Source organism: Protopterus annectens, chromosome 7.part0, assembly GCF_019279795.1.
Source record: "Protopterus annectens isolate FY-2018-M chromosome 7.part0, PAN1.0, whole genome shotgun sequence".
Classification (NCBI taxonomy): Eukaryota; Metazoa; Chordata; order Ceratodontiformes; family Protopteridae; genus Protopterus; species Protopterus annectens.
Window position 1 is genome coordinate 95,226,395 of NC_056739.1, and position 13,330 is coordinate 95,239,724.

The following is a 13,330-nucleotide window of genomic DNA, read 5'->3' on the forward strand; positions in this document are numbered from 1 at the left end:
ATAAAGAGGTTATAGTGCCCCTCTACTCGTCACTCATCAGACCCATCATAGAGTATAATGTCCCATTTGAGATGTACCTCACAAGACACTTCCAACAGCTGGAAAGACCACAAAAGTACCTCACCAAGAGGATTACTGGCCTCAAACATATGTCCTATGCAGCCCGACTGGAAAAACTCCGGCTGTACTCAGTGGCATATCACTTACTCAGAGGTGATCTCTGCCTGACTTACAAAGCCATGTCCAACTCAGAATTGATGGACATGATCCACCTAAAGAAATCCAAGTCACTGCGAGCCACTCGCTCTAGTGAGCTAAACCTCACCACAACAATAAATAGAACATGCTGGAGGGATAGATTCCTGTCACAGAGACTCCCCATGCTTTGGAACAAAATGTCTAACTACATTAGGCAGAGCCCCTCACTAACACTCTTCAAGAGCAACTTTGACGAGTGGATGGGTAACAAAAAATACACCCCTGAGATCAGTTCATTGGCTCTGCTTGACAGAGGCTCAGTTAATTAATCAATGGGGCAGTGAAAGCCGACACACTCTGGCTAGGCTTATAAATGCCCGTGGGGCAGATAGCCTAGTACCCACCTATGAACCTAAAAGGCAAACCACGGTACTGTCTTCCTTACATATTTTTCCACACTGTTTCTGTTTCTTGCTTTGCTCCTAAAAACTTTGAGTCTAAATGAAATGTGTCTCACCTTTCTTCACTATAGGCCATGTAGAATTGGTACACCTGGCATATTCTCACAGTTCAGTCATTTTCTTCTCTTACCTGTACATTAGCAGTCTTTCACCAGTCTGATATACTTGCAAAGCTGAATGCCACAGACCAAATATGACATCAAAAATTTATAAAGCAACAGCATTAATTCATTATCTGTACAGACCACACTCCCAGCAAACAGTCTGGGCATTCCATTTGCTCTGGACATTTTTTTTCTTTTGCTGTTTCAAGCATTTTTTACGCTACCTCCCAGGATTCTTCTTACCAAACTGTGATACAAACATTTCTTGCAATGACTGAATTTCAGTTGCTAACTAGGAAATCAAACTACCAGTCTTTCACGATTCATTTACAATATTTCTCCTCCATCCACCTCTGTTTTTGAGTAATATGTAAATACACTGCTTTACCTCCTAGGATGTGTTTGACTGTCGTGGTTTATGACTCTAACACAGTGATCACACAACTGACAGAACTCTGCTATTTCGCATTCTCTCTGATAAAAACAGGGCTTCAACATTACCCTTCCACTCAACTCTTTACCCTTTTAGCTAATTTGTTTGTTTGTGTCTTTCGGCTTTTCCAGGTTAGGAGTCGCCACAGTGGAACTCCGGTCCGCTAATGATTGGTAGTGGATTTTTATGTACCTGGTTACCAGCCCTGACGCACAACCTTCAACGAAGGCACGCCCCTTTCACGTATGCCTCCACACAGAAGACGCTCTAGCTGAGAATCGAACGGGACAACGTCTTGCTATGAGGCGACAACGCTACCGCAGCACCACCACCGCAGTATACCCTTTTAGCTAATATCCCTATCTATTTAAGGATCTGCACTAACTTCCTTTGTGGCAATGAGTCAAAAGTGATGGTGAAATCCAAATTCACAATATCTAAGGGCTTGCCTAGTTTAAACTCTTCCGTTAACTCATACATAAACTAGAAGTAGATTCAATTCACTAGACTTCTTCACTAAGATGTGTTCACTAGAGTTACATATCTGCTCTTTTAATAACATCATCATAGACTCTCTTGACAATGAACACGAGACTCAGAGACATCACCAGTATTCTGTCTTGCACACACTTATGGGAAGAAGCCATGAAAGGCAACCTACAATCACTTAGCATCATTCTCGTGTCACTGAAGACACCGAATAAACTTGCCAGGAATTCAGCCCAACTACACCCAGTAATACCTGAGGAGGCAATCAATCCTGTATGTAGATATTGGCTTCTATGCCTCTTCTCAGCTTTGTCTCCACACGTCTAGAAAGATCCCCACTTGCTTATTCCTATTCCATCTTCCCACCTTACTAACACTTTTACAAATGGATAAGCTTAGTGCCCCCTTCCTTCAATGACTCCATGTAGCTTATTGACCCCGTATCTCTGGTATTCTTGGCACTCATCCAATGTATCTTTTAAGGATTTCTTCCATCCTACTGCCTAAAACAAATGGACGATTAATAAGTTGCTTCACTCTCTTCTAGACCCTTCTTGTAAATAGATTCTGTGCCTGCTAACCACCAGTACTTTGAAATGATTGCTTTTTCAACTCTTTTAGTATGCATTTGTGGGGGATGTGGCTATATAGCATGAAGCACTAGCCTTTTATTCCACTGAAGTCAAGTCCTCTCATGTCATCCTGTGAGATTGCTGCATCAACTAACTTCCCATCTTTCCACATATTTCCACCCAAAGCTGTTAACTATACTTGTTTTCTTTGTTAAATATAACACAAAATACTCATCAAATGCCTAATTTTGGTGTTCAACGTGCTACCCTAATACAAGGTCTGGGGTTTTAGCCTCTACTACAGTTTAGCTCAATCTTTAAGTTTCTTTTCTCCCTACAGTAAGATTCTAGCATTGTGTAGCTATCAGAAACCTGCTTTTACTTCTCAAAACGTTTATTTCCTTGCATTGGAATCAAAGGAAGGGAAAGCCCACCTACTTTTTTAACCTTAACATCTCACATACTTTGTAGAAGAATTTATCTCCTCTTGCATGACATATAGACACAGTTAAATCTGTAGTTTACTCTATCAGGTCATGCTGTCAATTTTAGATTTACAATTAATCCTGCTAATGTCAGGAACACAGCAGCTGATATATATAACAAAGAAAGCTGTGGAACTCTTTTCCCACTGTTTCTCTTTCAGAGAGGAGGAGAATGTAACACTTCCCTTTTCATAGCAAAACAAAGCAGTTCGATCAGTCAGGTGTTTAAAGGCAGTTGTCACCTCTTCTGACAAATGTACATAAGCAGCAACACAGTACTGAAATGCTAAGCTTTAAATGTTGTTAATTTATAATAGTTTATATGTTAAGATAAATCCCCCCCCCCCCCCACAGGATAGAACTGCAAAAAGAGATACAAGTGTCAACCCTATCAACTAGATGCACTGACAACATAAATAAAAAGGTCTTTTATGCTTTTCTGTGGCATCCTCCGGGGGGGTGCATATTTTGTACACTCAGATCCATGGTAAGGGATTCCCACTGATTTTGAGTCAGTCCTTACATTGTTAGATTGCATGAGCATTTTGTTATCTACAAAGGAAATGTGACCATGGATGGCAACCATAATATACAGCTGAATTTACTTTACCGTAAGTTTACAATATGCTCTTGCCTTAAAAACATTAAGAAAAGGAAATCAGAAGTACTTAACTATGTTTAAATGTGCATGCACAAACACACACACACACACACACACACACACACACACACACACACACACACACACACACACAGTCAGATGTTCATTTAAACACAATACTGCATCCCACATATAGTATTCTACATGCTATATACATTTTTATACTCGCACATTTCTGTGTGTGTGTGTGTGTGTGTGTGTGTGTGTGTGTGTGTGTATTAGTACACATACACATTTACACAAAATTTCCATTTTGATTTGTTTTTCTTTAAAGGACATGAAGTACACACAGGGGCATATAATCTAGTTCTCCATTATACAGACACACACACACACACACACACACACACACACACACACACACACACACACACACACACTCGTGTTTTTGTATACACGTACTTACACATATATATAAAGTATAAATAAATATGAAACAGAAAATGGGGGGGGGGGGATATGGCAGAAATAATTAAAGAACTAGTAATGCACATATAAATTCAACATCATTCATGAGAGAGAGAAAAAATTTCCCACTAAAGTCATCGGGAAGTAGCAGATAGACTTAGTTTGGAGTCCTATAACTTGTCACCTGTAAATGTACAGCAAAGATCATTAACTGCAGTGAGAGTTTTCACACCTCAGAATGAGAGTGTGGGGGACAGTCTGTCAGTTCTTTTAGAACTACAAAATAACACCTTTACAAAAACCTGAAAAAGTTACATCCTGTGTCTTGGCCAGCCTCCAATCAACCCAAGGCTTTCTCGTTGCCCTGCACTGTGAGACCCTGCGTCAGTGGAACACTAAAGTGCTTTTAGCTACACTAGTTCCCCTCAGCAAAAGTTACATCCTGTGTCTTGGCCAACCTCCAATCAACCCAAGGCTTTCTCGTTGCCCTGCACTGTGAGACCCTGCGTCGGTGGAACACTAAAGTGCTTTCAGCTACTCTAGTTCCCCTCAGCAAAAGTTACATCCTGTGTCTTGGCCAACCTCCAATTAACCCAAGATTGTCTCGTTGCCCTGCACTATGAGACCCTGCATCGATTGAACACTAAAGTGCTTTCAGCTACACTAGTGTATGTTAGAGTTGTATTTAATCTGTCCTCCAAACTGAAGACTGTTTCCCCTTTCACTGTATGCATGCACACTACTGCCCCCCCCCCCCATTTCTCTCTTCCTATAGTACTCCTAGGTCAATTACTTAAAACTACTTTCTCTTGGAAAAAGATTACCTATGTACCTGCAGCCCATACTTCTTTTGTTTTTCCCTGCAGAAGTGATGGTCCTTTTCACCACTCTGTACTAGATTAGTAGTATAATATTTGTAGTTATTAGGTAAATACTGCACCACACTGACCTGCAATTAACTTAGCTTGGTTTTCCTGTTTTCTTTTTAGTAGCTGGCTTAGTCCAGTTTTTCTGACTCTCAACCTTGCATTACTTTGTATCTATCCCTTCCCCTACCTTGAACCTGCACACCTTCCCACCCACTCCTGCTTAATTACAGAGGTATCAAAAAGCCTGATGTAGAAAGGCACCATCATACTCCTAAAGTTTTTTTACATTTAAGTGCATATGGGTGTTTCCCTCCTTGCTGCAAAGTTAAAGAATAACCTCCTGCTAACCTGAAGATGCCCCTGAAGCTGACTTCTTGCCTGGCTTCATAAAGCTTGTACTCCTAAAGTTTTTGTACTTGTATGCTGCAAAATACCTTTTTATTACCTTTCTGTAGTGCCTATAACTGCTTGTTACCCTCCGGTGTGAGATTTAGTAGCCTACCGCAGACCCAAAGACATTTCCTCCCTCCACCCTTTTGTCCCCTCATCCTATAGCTTATCCCTTTGGAATAGCTTCTTGCCTACCTCCCCCAGCTGCTATTACTCCCCTGACCACTAGGTGGCAGTCTTTACCTACACTATATTCTAGCATTAAAACTAACTATCCCTCAGGTCCTACACCCGGGCAGCTACGATGGTGCAGTGGTTAGCATTGCCACTTCACAGCAAGAGGTTCTCTGGTTAGATTCTCAGCTGGGGTGCCTTCTGTGTGGAGTCTGCACGTCCTCCCTCTGGTTGCGTGGGTTTCCTCCTGGTGCTCCGGTTTCCTACCATATCCCAAAGACATGCTGTAGGTGGATTGGACACTCTAAATTGGCCCTAGGTGTGAGTGCGTGCATGTGTATGCCTTCTGTGGAAGATTGGGTGCCGGGCTGGCAACTCGACACTGTAAAACTCCACTGCCAATCATGAGCGGACAGGTGATCCGCTGTGGCAACCCCTAACCTGGAAAAGCCGAAAGAAGAAGAAGATCCCTCAGGTTCTACACCCATTCTTTGGCATTTCGGTACAATTCTAATCCCCCTCTCTGCACATGAGAACCTCACTCTCACTTTACTAAATCATCTACACATATCTGATAAGCTTATATACTCTGCTCCCCAGTTTTCATTTTAGTTACTTCTGTATTACCCCAAACACGAAAGACAGCTGATTGTCTTTTGGCTGAACTTACTTTACTGCTCTTGCCTGCTCCATTCGTCCTGTGGGCTCACTCTGCTCCCCTACCCTACATCCAATTTCCACCCACCCCCAGGACACCTATCCTTATACTGCTAGAAACCACACCCCTACCCCACATCAACCAATAGCTTGACATATCTTGTTTCATACTCAACCATCTGTTACTAATTTACTCACACCTTCCACTATCTATACTTTCCTCTTTAAACAAACCCACCTCATATTTGCCCTTCTATAACCCCTTATTTTCTCATTACTTACATTCCCATATTCTCTCATTATGTCAACTCCTGGCTTACTAAAACTCTCTAATTTCCTCCTCTTGCTCATAATTCTTTCCACTCTGCTTCTATCTCATAGCCTCATAGGTTATGAATTTCTAAGTTCCTTTCAATTTCAACACTCTTTTAAACAAACTTCCCCTTTCAATCTATCAGCCTCACAAACCCACAGTAACATTACACCCTCATCAGCCTACCTTCTCCCACAGTTTCACAGATTAAACCATATTATTTCCAAACCAGAAAAATAGACCCTATTTTATGTAAACTAGCAAAACTTCCACACAATCTTCAGTACCTACTACTACACGGTGACATTCAGCCAAACCCAGGGTCTGACTCCCATTCGTCATTCACCTTTATTTCCCATACCCCCTCTTCTTCCTCGAACTCTCTTCTCATTGCCCACCTCAATATTCGTAGTTTAAATAACAAAATTACCCAACTTTATGCCCTACTAGAGTTACATTCCTTTGACATCCTATGTCTCACAGAAACCTAGCTCAAACCAGTTACTAAAGATGATGATATCCCTCCACGTTATAACATCCTTAGAACTGACAGTCCTAACAAAAAGTGTGGGGGGTAGCGATATTGTTTAAATCTGAACTACAGGTAACCTCACTAAACACTCAACCTCCCTCACCTAGCAATGCTGAAATCTTAATATCTAAGCTCCAAATTAATGCTAATAAAGCTATATACATCATTTGCTCTTACATTCCCCCCAGGCAACAACATAAGTACTCTTGAAAATATCCTTAACTGGCTTTCCACATCATTCCCACAAGAAACCATTCTCCTTGAACACTTTAATATTGACTGGAACTGTTGTACTTCTGACAAACCTACATCTCACATTAATCTCTATGGCTTCTATCAAACTATCACGGACCCTACCAAAACCCATAAACCCAGCAACAAACAAACTACCTTAGACTGAATACTAGTCAACAACAACCCCCAATCTTACAAAATAGGCATACTTCCTGATGATATTAGTGGCCACTCTCTTACCTTTATAACTAGACAAAAGATCACCATTCCCACTCAACTAAACTTTAGAAACACCCGGAACAAAAAGAACCTGAACCTAGGTAACACCCGGAACAAAAAGAACCTGAACCTAGGTAACTTTCAAGCAGAGCTAAAAGCCTGCAATTGGTCACCCCTAAAATATCTACCTCTCAATGAAGCAGTCTCTTTTTTTAACAATACATTCCTAAAAATCCTTGAGAACCATGCCCCCTCTTGTACTATTAAAATTAGGAACAAACCTGCTCCCTGGCTCTCAAATGAGACAAGGCAAAAAATGAGACTGAGAAATAAAATCTGGAATATATGGAGAAGTACCAAAGACCCTATTGATCATTTAAACTTTAGACAGCTCAGGAATGCCCCTAAAAAATCAATATTCCTCAATAAAAAAAACTATTACCTTAAATTCCAACAAACCCAATATCCAAACCCACAAAAATTCTGGTCAGGATTAAATAAATTACTCCGTCCTGGACAAGCCAAAATGCCTACCCCCTCTAACTTGACTCATAATTCTCTCAACCAAATTGCTGATATTTTTAACAATTTTTTTCAGAAACTGTTCAATCTTTAGCAAATACCTTACCACCTGTTACCACCACTGACTCATCCATGCCAACCACTGACTCATCCTTGCCAACCACCCTAACCCAAGTATTACAACTGAAGCCTGTCCCAAAATCTCTCATACGCTCCCTACTTCTTAAACTTAAACCATGCACTCCATCAGATGACCTCCTCCCAGATGAATACCTTCAAATGGCAGCTGGAGTGCTTGCCTACCCTGTTTCCATCTTAATTAACAGAACCATTACAGAAAGTTCCATCCCATCCCATCCCTCTGGAAAGTCTCATATATTATCCCACTGTATAAGGGTGGGAACTCAAATTAACTCTCAAACTTTTGCCCCATAGCCCTACTTTCCCCCTTAGCAAAAATTATGGAGAGATGTATTCACCATCAGCTACTTGATCATCACCTCCAAAACCACCTGCTAGTTGACTGCCAGCATGGTTTTAGGCCTTTCCATAGTACTACAACTGCTCAACTATCCTTTTCTGACTGCATTAATAAAAATCGTAACAACAGTTTACTGTCCTCAGCCCTCTTTATTGACCTCTCAAAAGCATTTTATATGGTTAATCATCAATTACTGTTAAACTTACTCAAATCACTTTCACTAGATACCCAGACAGTTAATTGGTTCAAGTCCTATCTAGGAAATAGACAACAAGCAGTCCTCTGGGAAAATAAACTATCTACTCTTCTCCCTATAACTCTTGGAGTCCCACAAGGCTCTATTCTGGGCCCCCTCCTCTTCACTATTTTCATAAATGATCTGAAAATCTCCCTTCCACAAACCACCTGCATACAATATGCCGATGACTCGACATTAATATGTTCAGCCTCCTCGCCTGCTGGACTTCATTCAAGTACCCAAGCAGTATTTACCTTAGTTGAAAACTGGCTCCATCAACGCTGTCTCCTCCTTAACCCCAAAAAAAACTAAATTGGTACTATTCTCTCTCACTCAGAAGTCTCTTGCTATCAACTTCATAATTACATCTAATAATGGTGCTGTAATAACTCCGGACACAACCACCAAACTTTTAGGCGTAACAATTGATCATAATCTAAACTTCGACACACATATCAACCTAACCATTAAATCAGTTAATAAAAAACTTGGTTTCCTCTACAGACTTAAACCCTATCTCGCCCCTCTAGCTAGGACTGCTATTGCCCGAACTCACTTAATCTCCACCCTTCTCTATGCATCCCCAATCTATACCAACGTATCCAAAAATAATCTTCGTAAGTTGGAAACATTCTATAATAACATAGCTAGATTTGCCACTGGTGCCCCTTTTCGAACCCACCACTGCCAAAATCTTAAATTGCTAGGATGGCTGGAATTACAAAGCCAGATTCTTTTCCAGCAACTTATTACTATACACAAGATCTTACACCATCCCACAGATACACCCATACTCTCTACCCTTATCTGCCCATATAAAAATCTAACAACCCTTCGATCAGCTAATAAGGTACTAGTAGCTACCCTAAAGTCCAACAACAAATCTGGAGATAGCTTGTTGTCAGTCTCTATTGGTAACTCTTGGAACACTATTCCAACTGAACTAACAGCCCTTTCTTCTACCCCACTTTTCAAGAAGCAATTAAGAATCTTCCTTAAAGCCCAATGGCTTTGCCCATGCACAAATCCTGACTGACACTTTCTCCCCTCGCAGGACCATTCTTTACTATCTATCTTTAACATGCTATTTCAGGTGCTCTGATGTTCTCTATTAATTCCTACTGTAATAGCTCACCTCCTAAGGTTTGGTAAACTTTATAAACAATGTAAAAAAAAAATGTTTTATTAATCCTTTTACTCAAAATTTTTAACTTATTTAGTCGGGTATGTTGTTATGTTACTGTAACAGTACTGTATAAATGTTCTTGTATTTAAAATGTTTTACCTGTCTGACATTATCTGTATTGTATATGGTCAAGATTTCTGTCTTGTAAATTGTCTTAATGTGGAGCTTTTCTCCCCGGGTCTCCACTGAAAATGGACATACATCCAGTTGGACTATCCCGGTCAACAAATGTAAAATAAAATAAATAAATAAATTCTAGTCATTTATATCATCTTTCTTCATGACTGGTATAAACACAGACGTTTACTAGCTGGATAGGCCATGATGTTGTATTTCACAATTTCCTGTCAGAACCTTGTAAGTATTGTAACAACTACATCTGTGTCTGTAGTACTTCAGTGAGAATCCCATTATGCCTTTATATGGTGTATTCACAAAAAATTATGCTTAAAGATAACACCGTGAAACTGAGGAAAAAATTCTACAGGACAGAAAACAGACCAGATAGACTAGAAGCATCAGTATATACTTGCAAGATCTCCTAACATGTCAAAGAAACATGAAAGCCTTCACATCATCTTTATGGAATGACTCCTGAAAGAAAGACAGATGAAGGTCTTCTTATTATCTGAATGGAATGTTCTCCATCAGTTCAAGTCTACATTTAAATACCTCCGCAGCAGGCCTCACTTTCTTCACAAAGAGCACACTGTATTTCCTCTCGCCACCTGTCACTTCCTCTTGTTTTAGATCTTCCTATTTCTCTTAAAATTTGACTTTCTTACCATCTGTATTCAGACACCTAAAAATACCTTCTCTTCTGTGTTCCTATCATCTTCTGCTCTAGTTCTATATCCAACACTTCCATCCACTTCTGCTTCTTTATGGCTCTTCCTCCTTTCCCACCAGGCACTGGATTTCCTTCCTCATATAAAAAGTCACATCACTGGGTACCTTCTCACCCTGTCAGTCCTGAATACCTGGATGCTGGTATCGTATATCTCAGTAACTATTCTTACTCCAGCAAGCTACTGAGACTCTGACAGCACTCAATTCACTATGTAGCAACACAGCCTGGAGCTGTTGCACTTTACTTCCTATGCCCAGGTCTCAACAGACTGGAAGCTGAAAAAATAAAACAATCAGTGAAACCGTAATTATTTTTGCAGGGAAAAGTGACAGGTTTGCAGTGTCAAGGAATAGACTCAAATACAGTGATAGTGGAATGGGAGGGGTCAAGTTATGGAGAAGAAAAATAGACTACAGAATCTGGAACAAAAAATGGTGCCAACTAGGACAGTATTTAAATGGAGCAAAGCATCATGGGAGAAGGCATCAAAACAGAGTTAAGGGGGATAGGGCAGAAGAAGAAGAAGAAAAACTAAGAGTAAAACAGGGATAAATAGGATATACAAATAATATATATATATATATATATATATATATATATATATATATATATATATATATATGTTTGTGTCTTTCGGTTTTTCCCGGTTAGGGGTAGCCACAGCGGAACTCCGGTCCGCTAATGATTGGCAGTAGATTTTTAAGTGCTGGCCTGCCGGGCCTAACGCACAACCTTCAATGAAGGAACACCCATTTATGCATATCGCCATACAGAAGAATCTCTAACTGAGAATCGAACGGGCAACGTCTAACTGTGAGGCGACAACAATACCACAGCACCACCACCGCAGTAACATATATATATATATATATATATATATATATATATATAGATAGATATAAAAGGGATAAACAGAGAACAAGGACCAGCAGGTAAGCACTCAGAAAGAAAAAAAAACTATCAGTGAGGCTGCAACAAATCTATTTAAGATGCTGGTTATAGTGTCAGTTAAGTTATGGGTGAAAAGCAGTAAGGTATATAAGGGTACATTTGCAGCTTAGAAAGAAAAACAGTTTAAGGGTCTTTGGTACTCCTCCTTAACTAAGTACAGTGGAATCGGAAACTCCTGCATGTACAATTCCTAATTAAAATAAGCTGGGAGAGGGATGGAGGTGTGCACACTACAAAGATTGCAAATATAACAAACACATTATATTAAACACAACTATTCAAGCCAAATAACATTGCATATTGAAAAGCTGATTAAAGGGAAAAAATGTAAACAGACTTTCTTATTTATAAAGCGTTTTGGCAGGTTTGCAGAAAGCTTGCAGGTAAATTTTGTTGTTTGAGTCCCGAGTGTCTAAACTCATCCAGGGTGAAGCCTTGTAGTTTAGAGATGGGGGGGATAGCAAACGTTCGTATTTATAAAGCATTTTGTCAGGTTTGCAGAGAGCCTGCAAGTGAAGTTCATTGTTTGAGTCCAGAGTGTTTAAACGTATTCAGAGGAGCACCTTGTAGTTTATAGAGATGGGGGTAGCAGAATTTTCTCTTTACATATGACTAATGTGACTTATGGGTCTGTAGTTTCCAGGGTCTGTAGATGGCCCACCTTTGTGCAGAGGGATGACTGTTGCTGCTCTCCATTCATGAGGCACAGAGCCTGTTTGGAGGCTACAGTTAAATAGTAATTCCAGAGGTCCTGATAGGTCATATTTAATGCTATTTAGAAGGCATTCTGGGATATTGTCTAGGCCCATTGATGCAGTGTTCATGGTCTTAGAGAGAGCATTAAGGACCTGTTCCCTAGTGATAGCAGGTGTAGTTATATCTGATGGTATTTCCTGAGGGAAGTGTTTGAGGGGGAGAGAGGGGTAAAGTTGAAGATGAATTTATCAGCCAGGAGGTTTGCTATATATTCTGTCTCAGTATAGGTGGCTCCATTTACATTGAGCTCTGCACACAATAGTGTATTGCCTTTGAGGTTGCGGGCATAGCTAAAGAATGCTTTGTGGTTGTCCTTGGCCTGGGAGGCCAAACCTATTTCAAATTTGGCTTTGGTAGACTTTATTTGTCCTCTAAGTTGTTTGTCTAATTTGATGAGAGTGCTTTTATCCTGCTGGGTGCTGAACTTCCTAATTTTTGCCATGACTGTCTTCCTTCTGTTACACAGCCTATGGATTTTTCATTCCACCAGGATGGCTTTTTTTTCCCCGAAAATGTTTTTATTCATTTTATAACAAAATAACAACAGTATATCAACAAGAAAAAAAAAAAACTAATTATATACAATGTCCATAACAACTAAAAAAGCAATATGCATAGAACACTTAATATTTCTCTAGGCAATTTTGTCCAAGCAATTAAATGACGGGTTGTATTGTTAGCCCTTGCTCTTATAGTAGCAATCATTCTTACAAATGTATTTCACAAGATGAATAAACTCAACTTTAAAGACAAGAGTAGATTGGAATTTCCAATTTTTAGTAACAATTTTCCATGCTATAGAGAGGGTAGACCACAGTAAAAATGTTTGTTTTTTAGGAATGACTTCAGGAACAGGAACATTGAAAAGGATAAGGGAGTCAGAAATTATACAGTTGTCATTCCATAGAGCTTTACAAAGATATTTAAAGTCTAACCAAAATGGGGAAATTATTTTGCAATTAACAACCATATGTATCTAGACAACATCAAGGTGTCCACATCTCCAGCATTTAATTTCATCTTTCTTGTACATTATTGCTAGTCAGGACAGCATGTTTTTTGAGTTAGTTCCGTACTTCTTCCGGGTGGGTACAGCTGCTTCTATGCAGCTATTAACATGCTTGTTCAGGGTTTGTGTGAAAGTTCT